The following is a 15847-nucleotide window of genomic DNA, read 5'->3' as shown; positions in this document are numbered from 1 at the left end:
TATTAAATCACTATACCTAGTCTCTTTTTGCTTACCTTAATTTTTGCGATATTCCTTCGCTGGTTCTGATCGCTTGGTTTTGTTAGTTGTCCTTGGGGTGCCACTACAATCGATAAGCCGTCGATTCGGTCACACACGCGAACTTCTAACTAAAACCGCAATCCGCACGACTGCGCCACTTACGTTTTTAAATTAAAGGAGAGCGTTTTTAAAAAAAGAACTACACTTGTTCACTGTAAGATTAAGACTAAGACTAACTTTATTATCGCTTCCAGTTTACATGACTTATGATTTATGCCTACTCAATGAGCCGAAGGGAATTTGATACCTACATTCTCGAGTTGCGTACCGTTGCCTGTTATGCTGATTCGTGTTGTGGTGTCTACGTTGAATATGTTATTTCAGTGAAGATGGGACGTTTGGCCAAAAGTGATGATGCCGCTGTTTAGGTTGTTCGAGCTGGTGCATGGCTGGTGTTGCCGTTTGGAATTGACGGTAACTTATATATATATATATATATATATATATATATATGTATTTATATATATATATATATATATATATATATATATATATATATATATATATATATATATATATATATATATTATATATATATTTTTTTTTTTTTTTTTTTTTTTTGGGAATTTAAAAAAAAAAGTTTTCGAGAAAAATGATTTTTTATTTTAAATAACTTTTTTTAGCGATTTTTTTTTCCAAAAAATTTCCTACATTTCATCTTTTGACATGAATTTTGTAGGTATCATAGTTTTTAAGTTATAAATTTTTGTAAAAAATTAAGAAAAAAAATTTGGCTTTTCCAAAAAGTCTAATTGTTTTTCGATTAATTCAAGTTTGCAAAGTTGCTTAAGTGACCCATATCTCTACACTCACAAAGTTTCACTACTATCTGAGATGGTGCTGCCAACTCCTAAGACGAGTTGGCATGAAATTCGTCAATATCGATTTGACATGGAATGGATGTATATACAAAACAATATTTATAAAAAATATATCTATGACAATATGTCAGTTGAAAAAGTCACTATATGTACAAGGATCCATTAACCCTTTGCGGTCGTATTAAATTTGGGCATGGGTATCGTACTGGTCGGAATTATTTTTCCTTTAAAAAGCAGTGATACATGCAAGATTATGAAAAATAAACAATTTTTTATTTATTTTGTGAACTCTATTTTGTGCGAAATCTTTCGAAATAGTCTCCAAGAGTAAATTATATGTAGTATAATCAATACATAATTTTATTTTTACTATCCGACACTTTTGCCATTAATGCAATTAATGTATAATTAATGCCAGCAATGTGTATCCGAAAAGATCAGCACTTTTCAATTTTAACAAAGATTGTTTTTTACAGATTTTTTAAAAACAACTACTTCAACATAATTCAAACCAGTAGTAACTCAAATAATGATTTCAGCGTATCTGAAATGATCAGAACTTTTCACTTTGGTGAACAAAGATTTTGTTGCTTGAGACACTTATACGATTTTTCAAATAACACGAGACATTTATGCAAATAGTAGTTCTGATATTTATGAACAATCTTTTCCATCACACGAAAGTGTTACAATGGCTAAATTCTGCTGTTCTGCCTCACATTCTTATGCATTCAACGCACTGTGCGTTATCTTGTGTGGGTTATCACTTTGTTTGATACTGAGTACCATTATCTATTGCTCATAGGAGCACCGCATTGATTCGTGAACAGGTTCATAAACTGATACTTGGTTGGCTAAAATATAAGATTAGCATGATTTCTTGCTGTGGTGGCTGAGAGCAGACAAACGACCAGAACGGTAAAAAAAGTATGGTGGCTGAGAGCAAACAAACGACCACAAAGAGTTAAATCGAAGAAAGTCGAGGGATGATTTTGCGTAGAGTTGCTTCATGTGTAACTGATGACAATAGGTTGCGATACATCATAGAAATATACGAACATAGTGTATGTACGAGAAAGCTGGAAGCTTTCTGGGATTGTATAGAGGTTCTTTATTAAACAAAACATCATGAAAATTTGATGCTGGTCAGTTCAATGATGGAAATTATCCAACGTATTGTACCACATAATGAATTCACGGAACCCGGGAATATTTAACCTCTACGTTGCCTTAATTCTATTTGTCGGCTCAGAGCTCTGCATTGTATCCGCATGGTATGAATCTGTTTCTTCCTTTGGTAACCGTTGAGCAATACTGATGCATTATCTTGCTCGTACAACATTGACATATAATTTCAACCAGATGGATAATTCGTAATTTTGTATATTTTGATATTAATAACTAACATTCGTAGATTTTACTATTGTGGTTAGGACACCTAGACGGAATGGCAATAAAATCGTTCAATGTATGTGATAGTCATGATAATAACAAATAATTGAGAATTTTTAAAGACTTGAAAAAACACCGTAATATTTTCGAAGATTCAGCTGATTAGTTCAAGGATATCTTTGACTATACATAACTGACATTGCATTGTACCTTATACATATAGGCAATTCGAAGTGAATTTGTTGCCAACGGATTTTGACAGCAGCCCTTGGTAACCTTCTTGTAGCTATATTTGTTCTTGCGCAGTGGAGACTTTTCTCGTGAATTTATTGTCCTTCCGCTGCGTTCACCCAAGGGCTTCCTTGTGCATCTCCGTGTCGATAAACTTTGACACGAGCGTGAGTGAGAGCATTTGGCAATATTGTGACTTCAACGTGTCATCAACCGTTCGTCTCGAGATTCAGAGGGATACAGCTTGTGGCGTGTGTTGTGGGGGGAAGAGAATCTGCGAGAGTCCAGCGTGAGAGCGACCTGCTGCTACGACTAAAACCCCCTTCGAGAAGGGACAGCCGTGGTTCCGTGGAAAGGATCCGTCCGTCCGGAAAAGAGCGAGCCATGTGAGAGCGGAAAAGCGGATGAGAGTTTCCTTGTAAATCAGGAATTTTCGGTCCCAATTACGCCACCTTTTCGCTCTGCTCGCGCTACTGTTGCCTGCTATTTGTGCTCTCCGCTTTCAATGTTCTTGTTTTTTGCGTTGTTAACCACTTTCCTAATCGCCCGCCCGCTTTGACAAATCGATTTGCCCGCCGGAACCGGTGTCATCGAAAGTGTCAGTGAAATTTTGACGGTCGAATCTAGTGCGAAAGTTCCGATTCCCGAACCCCCAAAGCTGTGTGCATCGCGGTCGTTTGCTGGTTACCCCGCCGTGTGGAAAAGGTAAAACGTGGAAAAGGAAGAAACTCGCACGAAGAGTACAAAGAAGTTCGTACTCATACAACTTTAATAATGTTTTTGTCCTGGTTTGTGCAATAAGTAAACATGCGTGTGTAGGTAAAACGTGAGTTTCAGCGAAAGCGCTACCAATTTCGCATCGTTGTGTGCGGGATTGTTATATTGTTCAGTGAAAAGGAAAACCATAAATATTATGCACTCACACTAAGCCAACGATCGAAGGCATAACAAAAGCAAATCATCTGTGCTGCACTAATACTATCGAAGTCGGATTCGAGTGGAAATTCTGTTTACGTGTGCGAACACTACGAACAGGAGCGACAACGGAGAAAATTAAAATGCCAAACCATCGTCGAATATAAGAACTTCCTGGAATTGTCAAATGAGTAGAAATTAAATTTCCTTTTTTTTGCGCCACCGTTCCGTCGTCTACAAGTGCATGGGAAAACAATCGTCCGGAAGAATTCGAAGCTTCGAACCGGAATAAACGAACCAATATCGACGTCAAGGTAATTAATGTAGTCACACCGTTCGATCGCTGTATATGTGTTTGAGTCAGCAATTTCCACATGCTGGAAGGAAACTCGAAGAAGCCGCTATTGTGTTTTTTATAATTCAAATCTCATCGAATGATGGGCTGAACTTTCTCTTTCAATGCTGTTTCCGTTGTCTAGAATAACACCGCGTCGTAGATATACAATTGCTTTTTTTGGACTGGATTTTTTTCCGTTTTCATGTGTTTGTATTTCATAATGACATTGAACTTCTGTTAATCGTATATCCATGATCATCCACGTCAGATTCGTGCGGTACTGATTACCTATACAATTCAAATTGTATTGAAAATTGAACTAGAATGTTCAGAAAAAATAAATATACACATTTAGAATGCTATTCAGTGGGGTTCATGCTATTTCTATTATAACATGAATCTCAACTGACCGCTATAATTTCATGTTTTTTGAAAGCAACTGATTGATAATCTTTTTGCACCAAACGACAGCTCACTTTATTGGTCATCACGTATCATCAATTTTCTTTAAGTTTCTAAACTTTATTCAGCAATGAATCCGGGTTGAAGCAACTATGTGCGGGAGGTGTTTCAACTTAGTAACTAACTAAATCTAATAAAATACAAAAATATGTAAACTTTCCTACAGTATTACTTTGATAAAAGAACACATATTGTGAAGTAGGAAGAATAGCCCTTTTTTTTTTTGATCACCCACAAGAAAAAAAATGCAAGTTTAGCCAATGCTCGATTTCTCGATTTTGCGATTTTTCATCATTTCGTGGAAAATGGAAGAGTGAAAAAAAAACGCTGGAATGTTGGGGTTTCTTTAATGCCAAATATTAAATTTACCAATGGTTGCTCGCTAATGGGTTATAATATATTTCACCACTTTTCTATTTTCCTTGGTTTGTTTTATATCAATCTGGTGTTGAACAATAATTGGCTTTACCTATGATCATTACATTACATAATCATGGATATTTTTCTACAATATACCAGGTGTATAAATATAAAACCGGATTTTTTATTTAAATTATTTATTGTTCTCGAATGGTTTAGAAAATTTTGTTCAAAATAATGACCATTTGAAGCTGCACATCTCTCCCATATATCAGGAAACTCATGAATGCCTCGTCAAAAATATTTTTTTTTTTTGAGTTCCGAACCAAATCAGTCACTGACCCTTGTTCGCATATTTTCGTAATAATCGAAGCGCTGCTCAGCGAGTGCGTATTCAATCGATGAAAACAAATGGTCCATCGGGTGGACAAGTGTGATGAGAAAGTCTCATGCGGTTCCCAATTGAGTAGCTCAACCGTATCACTGGTCGGCCCTGCTCTGTGTGACGGGGCATTGTCATCAAAAAAAATCATTTTGTGTTACTTTTCCTGATATTCCGGTCGTTTTCGGAGCAAAGCACGGTTCAATTCGAACAATTGCTCTCGGCAACGTTCACTATTAACAGTTTCAATGGTGTTCTGCATCTTCTACAGCAAAAATCAAAGATATCGACAGATCGTAGTTTGTAGACAAGGGTCCACCCTATTTGGCACAAGAAAATAAAATTAGGGCTGCATGAAATTTCTTATATTTGATATTGAATATTATTGACAGATGTCAAAAACATAAAAAGTCACAGGAGCGTTGTGTCCGAGACACGACCGCATAGATGACGTAGGATTCCGTTAGACTATAGGCTAATTTTTTATATGTTTGAAGAATGACATCGTTAAACTCTTTGATAATGATTTGGTGGCTCTGAAAAGAGCAGTTTTGTTTGGTTGTTGGATATTGTTTGTTCACTCCACCAGTATTTAACGAGCGATGATGACAGAAGGATGGTAAACAGTCGTTGGATGGTGCGTATCAGATAAAAGATACCGAAGTGGAACGAGATAAGATGAAAACCCTCTATGATCCTAGGCGAGATGCCTCCTGTGTTATGTATGGATGAAATGAAGAAAAAAAATTGTAATTGTAATCATCTTTAATTTGACACGTTTCTTTGAGTGCATGATTCATATTTTATATTGACTGGGATTCTAGCGCTGGTGAAAATCTGGATTCGAAACACATTCCATGCCGCCAAAAAAATCAGGTATAACAAGTAAATCAGGTAAACGGTATTTCAGCCCAGCAATACCAATCCATTTAATTTTTACATTTAGGAAAGCTTCAAAACTAGAATAGGTCTCATTATTGGCAAACCAAGCCTAGAGATTATGACAACAGTAATGATGGTAATACCACCCTTTCGCGAATCCCGAAACAAGTTCCGAAATAATAGAAATTCTTATATAAATTTCATGTTCCGAGAAGATATATCCAGAAATAATTAACGATACTGTATCGACACAGCAGAACGTTACGTTCATCTGTATTCTTGATACTACAGGGTGGCGATAATTATTTTTTTTATCTTCTGAGAGCGTTGCGTGACTTATGCGCCACCCTGTATATGACTACTGATATGCACATAATTTTACTTCATGGCTATAGAATTATTCAAACCACAATATTACATATAGAAAGAACGAACGAACGAAAGAGAAGAGTAATACAATAATTAAATATGCCAAAGAACATTCCACTCGTTAAGATAGTTGAGAAAATACTGATCATAATAAAATCAATCATCTTCTTATCTCCACGTATCTAATAGTAAACACTTATTTCGAAAAGGAGAGAAGTAATTGTAAAAAAAACTTCCAGATTGTGTAATGTTTCTATTGAAGAAAACAATCGTTGAATCAGGAAAAGATGACGATGAATCTGATGACAGTTATGAAGAAGCAGAAGAAGAAGAAGATGATGATTTTCATTTATCCCATTTGTTTATTTAGGCTCATTGGCATTTTAGCTGTAACAGAGCCGAATATTTCAATCGTGTACATGTCACATGTTTATCATATCTATAGATAGCACATTACACAGTGTCCATTTTTCAGCGTAAGAGTTTTTCTTCTGTTCTTCCACTATCCAGTTAGACCACCGGCCAGCGAAGATATGATTATTGTTGTGTTATTAATAGAAATGCTGCCGGATGTTTCCTGCAGAGCAGAGCAGTTGTATGGATGAATCGATCTTCATTCGACGCGTGGATCGATCTCCATCGCTGATGATTGTTGCGTGGACGTAGTTATTCTGTAAAAACACAAAGATGGTCAATGAGGGCCCTGAGCTTTGAACTCACGATCGATCGCTTACTAAGCGAACGCGCAACCAATGTGGCTACGAAGATCCCCAAAGAAGAGGATGATGATGATGAGGATTGTTTTAATTTGTAGTCTGGAGAGAATTCTTTATATTGATAAAATAATTTGTTTGTTTTTGGAGGGGGGGTGAGGTGATTCGTCCATAAACTACGTGATCTTTTTTTTCAATAGAGAGGACGCTTAGTGGAGTTGCTTGTGATCAAAGATCATAAAATTATATAAAAAATTATGTAAAAATACGGTTTTAGGAAGGATGCTCAGCATCCCAAATATATGTAAAAACCATGTATTTATAAGCATTGAACGACACTTTTTCGCTTAACCATCATTTGTATGGAGTTTCCCTACTGTGCATTGTTTGCGCGTTCGCTTACTAAGCGATCGATTGTGATTTCAAAATCCAGGCCCCTAATTCTTTATCTTTTTGTGTTATTATAGAATAGCTACGTCCGTACACAATTAAATTCGGCTCTGTTACTGCTAAAATTCTAATGAGCCTGAAAAAATTAAACAAATTAGATATATACGATGCTTGTTACACTGATATGAGATTTGACCCGGCATGTTATATAAAATGAATAGAATTTACTTATATAATTCTGCATATACACATATAACGATTATCGTTATAGCGATATACGAATTAATTCATCAATAATGTGCATATTTTGATTGATGTTTCACATTATTGTGACTTTATTCGAAATTATGTGCAACCTAGCATGTGCGAGAGTTATTCGATTTAAGGGACCCCTGCCTGAAAGGTCGAAAAATGCTGGTGGTATCGGTTCTGAAGTAACGTCTTGTCTCAGAACGAATTCGAATGAATACTTTGAAATTTTAGGACAATATCTAAAGCGTTACATAGGGGTTTTTAAAAATTCGATTGTGATTAGGCTTTTTTTCGTTTTTGAGTTATTATGTTTCAAAACTAATATGTTTTCAGTCTTCATTCAATGCTACTAGACTAGATCCATACGGCTAGAACCCAACCTTTCCACAAGTGTGATGTTTTTTTTTAAAAAAGACTAGCGCATTGACTTCAATTTAATATGTCGTTCATCTGAAACCCCTTTTTCAATTGTCAAAATGGCGGCCATTTTTGTTGAAAAATTTCTGTTCAGAAGCTCATAAAAATCGAAAAAAAAAGATATCAAAAAGCGGCTATGTAACGCTATAGATAATTCATCTTTACATGCTGATAAAAAAATTCAGCCAAATCGGTCGAGTAGATCCTGAGATATCAATACCACCAGCTGAAGAAACAAGGTTTCGAGAGAAACGCGTTCTAAAATTCGTTCAAACTTTCAAACGGTATTTTAATAAAAATATATGTTTAAGTCAGGTGTTTTGGAAATTAAAAGTATTTACTATGAAACATTTTTCGTTTTGAGCTAGTTTTACGTAACGTATTTAAAATCATATTTTTTCTAGAAAGGTCATTGACTTTCCAACAATTTTTTTCGAACATTAGCCATATTAATCAGGCAGATTTTTTTTATTGAATTTCATTGCTTTATTCTTTTTTTTTTTTATCCAAAATATATATTTTATTAAGGCTCATATGGCGTCAGCCTAACGGGGCCGGGAGTTCATTATTTTGACAATGTTTGCTTAGACTATGTTAGTAATATGTAGCCGATTACTCGCGGTTGACTCGAGGTTAGTATTACAAGTGTTCTCATAATTGGTATGTCGCAGTCTTCGATGCTCTGTACGTGTGCCCGACACGGGATACTTCCTATTGGGATGCAGCTGACCATTAATCAGCAACGCCCCCCTAGTCTGTACCCCATATCTAGCGTGGTGCGTCTTTCTCGACTCGAGGAATCCAGGATAGAATGGCGGCGCAATCATCAGCTCGTGTAGAGTTGTCATGAGCGGTACAACCTTTGGCTCTTGTTGAATGATCAGTGGACTGCACAACCTTTGGCCCGTGTGTCTGTAAAGAGTGTGTGTATGTATTGCCGCGACTAAGTAAAAGTTTATCAATCGGATAGGAGGGATATGAAACGGGGACACAACGAAGGAAACATCATTAAACGTTGACATCGGCGTTTCTGAGGAACAGGTATAGATGAAGCAGAAGATCAGGATCCCGGCTACCTAAGATATCCCGGACGGGGATATCCGATTGTCTGCCTTGTGCTCTCAGTGCTCTAGAGAGCTGAGAGCGAGCAGCATGGAACCGGATACACGACCAGACAACATGCTCGATGTCGTGGTAGCCATCGCCACAATCACAAAGATTGTTTGCTGCGAGCCCAATGCGATAGAGATGCGCGTTTAGGTTGTAGTGATTGGACATGAGCCGAGATATCACGCGAATGAAACCACGACCTACATTCAATCCCTTGAACCATGCCCTCGTCGAGACCTTAGGGATAATCGTGTGTAACCAACGACCGAACTCATCACCACTCCACATGCGCTGCCAACTTACGAGCGTATACTGACGAGGAATGTGGAAAAATTCATTATAAGCAATTTGCCTTTCAAAAAGTGTGCCTTCTAAAGCGCCTTAGCTAGCGAGTCCGCTTTCTCATTCCCCGGAATCGAGCAATGAGAGGGAACCCATACTAAGGTAATCTTGAATAATTTTTCGACCAAAACACTCAATAGTTGTCTTATTCTAGTTAGGAAATAAGATGAGCGTTTATCAACCTTCATTGAGCGGATTGCCTCTATTGAGCTGAGACTGTCTGAAAAAATAAAATAGTGGTCGATGGGCAATGTTTCAATGATCCCTAATGCGTAATATATCGCACCCAGTTCAGCGACATACACGGAACAAGGATCTTTGAGTTTGAAAGAGGCACTGGAATTTTCATTGAAGATGCCGAAGCCAGTGGACTCGTTTATGAATGAACCGTCAGTAAAGATCATTTTATCAGATCCAACTTTCCCATATTCTGCCGAAAATATCGGCGGAATAGAATCGGAGCGTAGGTGATCTGGGATTCCATGGATTTTTTGTCGCATGGACAGATCAAAAATGACAGAGGAATTGCAGAAGTATGGGAAGCAAACTTGGTTGGAGATGCCTGGTGAAGGGTGCACGTCGTGGGTAAGGTACTCATGGTATATAGACATAAAACTTGACTGAGGAGTCAGTTGGAGTAGATTTTCGAAGTTATCAATCACCAATGGATTCATGATCTTGCAACGGATGAGAAATCTGTAGGATAATTCTGTGAACTGAAGAGTAAGCGGGGGTACTCCTGCCAAAACTTCGAGACTCATCGTATGTGTCGAATGCAAACACCCCATGGCTATACGCAAGCAACGATATTGTATTCTCTCCAGCTTGAGAATATGAATCCTGGCAGCTGATCGGAAGCAAAAACTGCCATATTCTAACACTGATAATATCGTTGTTTTGTACAACTGAATGAGGTCTCCTGGATGGGCACCCCACCATGTTCCGGTAATTGTTTGGAGAAAATTGATTCTTTGCTGGCATTTCTGTTTCAAATACGCAATGTGTCTCCCCCAGGTACACTTAGAATCAAAATATACACCCAGGTATTTGAAAAACATAGAGTGTTGGATCGTTTTGCCGGATAGGTGAAGCTGGAATTGGGCGGGTTCGTGCTTCCTAGAAAAAACGACCATTTCAGTTTTCTCCGTAGAGAATTCGATACCCAGCTTGAGGGCCCACGTGAACAGATTGTTCATGGTATCTTGCAACGACTTTTGCAAAGCGACGGGATTAGTACCCGTGATGGAAATAACTCCATCGTCTGCAAGTTGTCTCAGCGTGCAGTCTCTAGTTAGACAATCATCCATATCATTGACGTAAAAACTGTACAAGAGGGGGCTTAGGCAGGAGCCTTGTGGTAGGCCCATAAAACTGTAACGAGAAGATTTCGAGCTGCCATGAGAGAAAATCATGTGCTTTTCTGACAGTAAATTGTACAGGAAATTGTTAAGAATTGGTGAAAGTCCACGATTATGAAGCTTCTCTGAGAGAATTTCCATGGAAACTGAATCAAATGCCCCTTTGATATCGAGAAAAACGGAAGCCATTTGTTCTTTGCGAGCAAATGCGATTTGGATTTCAGAAGATAGCAGCGCGAGACAATCATTTGTCCCTTTACCTCGGCGGAAGCCAAACTGCGTATTTGACAGTAAATTGTTTGTTTCGACCCACTTGTCCAAACGAAGTAGAATCATTTTCTCTAACAATTTACGAATACAGGATAACATTGCAATCGGCCTATACGAGTTGTGATCGCAAGCCGGCTTGTTGGGTTTCCGTATGGCTATCACTCTCACTTGTCTCCAGTCATGCGGGACAATATTCAGCTCCAGAAACTTGTTGAACAAGTTCAGCAAACGCTGTTTTGCCAAGTCGAGAAGATTCTTCAACAAGTTGAATTTAATCTTGTCCGACCCCGGAGCTGAATTGTTACATGAGAGAAGGGCAATTGAGAATTCCACCATCGAAAAATTCTCATAATCGCTTTGAAGTGGAATGTCGCGTACGACGTTTTGTGCAGGAACGGTGTCGGGGCAAACCTTCCTTGCAAAGTTAAAAATCCAACGGTCAGAGTATTCCTCACTTTCGTTTGTATGGTTCCAGCCACGCATTTTCCTAGCCGTATTCCAAAGAGTGCTCATAGCGGTCTCCCTTGACAAACCATTGACGAACTTTCGCCAATATCCACGCTTTTTTGCTTTAATCAGACCTTTTAGTTTGGCTTCTAGAGCTTGGTGCTTTCGAAACCATTCCACTAATCCAGTTTTCCTGAATTTTTTGAAAGCGGATGATTTTTCAAGGTAGACCTTTGAACACTCCTTGTCCCACCAAAGTGATGGGGGACGACGTCGGAAAGTGGTAGCCGGTACACGTTTCTTTTGAGCTTGAAGTGCGCTTTCGTAAATCAAACTCGATATAAAGTTATACTCTTCGAGTGGAGGAAGTTCATGCATTGAAACAATTGCTTCAGATATTATTTCCGCAAATGTTCTCCAGTCAATATTCTTCGTGAGGTCATACGAAATATTGACTGACTCACGAGAGCTTGATTCATTAGCGATCGATAAAATTATTGGTAGGTGATCACTACCGTGGGGATCTTGGATTACCTTCCACATGCAATCCAGGGATAACGAAGAAGAGCATAGAGATATGTCTAGCATGCTTGCCCGTGCAGGAGGGTTGGCTATTCTGGTTGCTTCCCCAGTATTCAAAACTGTCAATTTGAAGTTGTCGCACAGATCATAAATCAAAGTGGCACGGTTGTCATCGTAGAGTGATCCCCATGCTGCTCCATGGGAGTTAAAATCACCTAAGATTACCCGCGGCTCCGGCATTGCCTCGATAGTATCAAAGAACTGATGGCGGCCTACCGTAGTTCTGGGAGGGATATATATCGAAGCAATGCAGAGGTCTTTGCCATTGATTTGTGTCTGGCAAGCAACAACTTCAATGCCTGTCATCGATGGGAGAGTGACTCTATAGAAGGAGTGACATTTTTTAATCCCCAATAGTACGCCACCAAACGAGTCATTTCGATCGAGGCGAATTATGTTGAAATCGTGGAAATTCAGCTCATCGGCTGAAGAAAGCCATGTTTCACAGAGAGAAAATACATCACAGTTAGAGCTGTGAACTAAAAATTTAAACTGATCTAGTTTAGGAATGATGCTTCTGCAATTCCACTGTATTACAGTGGTCAAATCCTTGACCTCTTGCACTGAATCAGGCATCGAGGGAAATGAACGCTGCCAAAAAACCACATTTTTCTTTCAAAAATGTTCTCACAATCGGAAGCAAACATAAAACTATGCTTTTAAGAGGGTCGTTTATATTTAAAGCATTTAAAATGTTGTCCACCAGGTCAGAAAGCGCAAGCAAGCCAGATTGTGGCTTTTGCCTCGACCGCGAAAAAGGAGCAGACGTGTTGGGTGCTGCTCCGGGAAGTGCTGCTCCCTGGTGCGTAGAAGAACCGCTTAAACCAGGAGGTACTTGCTTCGGTCTATTCTCAGCACGTTCGATTCGAGTTTTCATTCCAACTTGGGAAGTTTCGGTTTTCTTTCTGGGGAGTGAAGGAAAAGAAGTAATTTTTCTTTTCCTGATGGCACCCTGCGATGTACCGGAACTTCCTGCATTGGGAGCGTCAGCAACAGGCTCGTCGTTCTGCAGAATGGAGTAGGGATTGTCCTGAGTCGTTGGAACGGAACTCTTAAGCATTTCTGCATAAGTCCGCTTGGAACGTTCTTTTAAGGAACGCTTGATTTTTTCCCCTCGTTGTATGTACACCGGGCATTGAGTAAGATCATGTGGAGTCCCGCCGCAATGAAGACACTTGCGCTCTTTCGGGCAAGGATTCTCATCATGGCTCTCTCCACAATCTGCGCAACGTTTTTTGTTGCAACAATAGGCGGCCGTGTGACCGAGTTGCATACATTTGTTGCATTTCATTACCCGGGGTACAAACAACCGAACAGGTAAACGAAGTGCACCTATTGCAACGTAGTTAGGAAGGGCGGAACCCTCAAATGTCACACGAAAAGAGTTTGTCCGATTGAGGACTCGTTTGTCATTTTTAAGTGACACAGATTTCAGTCGATCGCATGCAAGAATCTTCACACTTTTAAGTGAAGAGTTCTTGGAGCGACCGACACCATCGAGTATCTCTTTTCGAGTCAAACCCTTTTCGTTTATTACACCGTCTATTTCAACGTTGCAACAGGGTACGTATACGCGATACTCGATCGCAAAGAGATCACAGCGCGTTATTTCATTCGCTTGGGTTCTGCTGGAGACGACAACTCGTAATTTGTCTGGCCCCATCCGAGTAATCTCGGTAACTTCGGAAAATTTCTGTGTCAACTCTTTTGAGATGCGAATGACGTTAAGAGGTTTGGATTTTCGTCTAAAGTATACGATAAATGGGCCTTTGGCGCCATCAGGGTATTCTTTTAGACGAAAATCCTGCTTCTCGTCTTTTTCCTCATCTTCAGAGCTTTCTATTTCGTATACAGAATTTTCCTCCTCATCTTCTGTTTCATCCTCCTGCTCTTCAGGAGGAGGTTCATTATCTGATATATTCTTTGGCGTGGATGGGGGATCCTCCCCGCCCTCTGCCATATTAATAAAAACGAAGAAGTAGACAACTCTTCGATATGAACAGAATATAATAATTTGGAAAATATAAATTAGTAAAAGAAATTATATTACTATATTAGTTATTGTTGAAAATTTTATTTATTTCAATTTTTGTTATTATGTGTAATTTGAAAATGAAAAAAGTTCCAATAATAGTTCAACGGTGATGTATCAAAATGGACACCCCTAATGCCAACGCTTGCCGATTTGGTAAACACAAAGTTTAAACAATGGTGTAAATCGTGCACAGAAGCTATTCAGAATGATGGAAGAAGAAAGAGGAAAATAAACTTCTACTTGCCGCCGCTGTGTAGCGTGTGTGATGATGTGTCTTGCTGCCGGATTGTCTCGATAGCGCACCACTTTTTATGAGCTTTACTTCGCTCGCAGCGCACCAGATGATAAAATACACACTAGAAACGGATGTAAAAAAAACACCTGTATCGGATCAAATATAGGTTCGACCGATCTGCTTGCGAGTTGTCGAAGCAATGAAAATGTAGATGAAAATAAAATCGCAGCTAGAAGGTTCTCAAATTCAGTAGATGACCCCAAAATCTTCAAAATGTTAGATAAAAAGATAAAATAGGAAAGATATGATGATTGTATCTTTTAGAATATATGTTAACATGTACATTAGGGTGCCAATGAAAATGGTTATCACGAATTTCGAAAAGTTACCTCATAATAAATGTTCACCACCTCGAAAAAAAACCCTATGCAGAATATCAGCTCAATCGGATTCAAGGGAGAGCGGCGTAAAGCGGTCAAAGTTTGAGTTTTTGAATATCGAAAAATCACCCAAAGGGGGAGTAAACGAAATCGAGGTTTTCGAAAAAAAATTTTGATGCCAAATGTTTCAAAATTGCATAAAACGTGAGATCTAGTGTTATCTCGAAATTTTTTTTTTGTCAAAAATCGACACTCTGGTTCCGGGATGATTTTGGTTGCCAATAAAAATAGTTATCTCAATTGTTCTCACTTGGAGCTTGCTGCGAAATGTTTTTTTTTTATCCCTTTTGTTTATTTCAGGCTCATTAGCATTTTAGCTGTAACAGAGCCGAATTTCAATCGTGTACATGTTGTCACATGTTTATCATATCTATAATTAGCACATTACACAGTTGCCATGTTTTCGGCGTTAGAGTATTCCCTTCTATACCATTGCATATGGTACACATTTACACAGTTGCCATATAGGCGTAAGAGTTTTCGTTCTGTTCTTCCATTATCCAGTTAGACCGGACAGCGGAGACATAAATTGTTAGGTTATCTATAGAACAGCAGCCCGATATGTCTTGCAGAGCAGAGCAGTTGTATGGATGAATCGATCTTATTTCGACCGTGGATCGATCTCCATCGCTGATGATTGTTGCGTGGACATAGTTATTCTGTAACAACACAAAGATGGTCAATGAGGGCCCTGAGTTTTGAACTCACGATCGATCGCTTACTAAGCGAACGCGCAACCAATGTGGCTACGGAGACCCCCTGCTGCGAAATGTTGATTTGCACGATAATATGCAAAACATTAGCTCATTCGAACTTCATTTATTAGTGTCGCAGAGAATTTTTGAAATTTTAGGGTCGATTTTTTCCCATACATTCATTAGCACCCTAATGGTACATGGTATAAGATCAGATGAATAAACATGAATTTAATGTCAAAATACGTCATAAGTTTTATTACATTTGATTTGAAATAAAAACCTCTGAAACACTCATTCAACATTTTTATTATTATAATTTTTTTTTA

The 15847-nt window shown here is 38.6% G+C and overlaps 1 protein-coding gene across 23 annotated transcripts in view; it reads left to right on the top strand.

Moving 5' to 3' along the window:
* Positions 1 to 2939: 2939 nt before the first annotated feature.
* Positions 2940 to 15847, top strand: part of LOC129764935 (protein muscleblind) — a 799891-nt gene continuing 786983 nt past the window's right edge. For 3 of the 23 annotated variants that reach the window (XM_055764595.1, XM_055764591.1, XM_055764587.1), the window contains exon 1: positions 2980 to 3754. The gene's annotated coding sequence lies outside the window, so the exon portion shown is untranslated. Of the gene's footprint in view, positions 3755 to 15847 lie in introns of all 23 variants that reach the window. The other 20 variants (XM_055764594.1, XM_055764589.1, XR_008741299.1 and 17 more) reach the window with 18 other exon arrangements.

This window comes from Toxorhynchites rutilus, chromosome 2 (assembly GCF_029784135.1).
Source record: "Toxorhynchites rutilus septentrionalis strain SRP chromosome 2, ASM2978413v1, whole genome shotgun sequence".
Lineage (NCBI taxonomy): Eukaryota > Metazoa > Arthropoda > Insecta > Diptera > Culicidae > Toxorhynchites > Toxorhynchites rutilus.
This window is presented reverse-complemented; position numbering and strand designations above follow the sequence as displayed.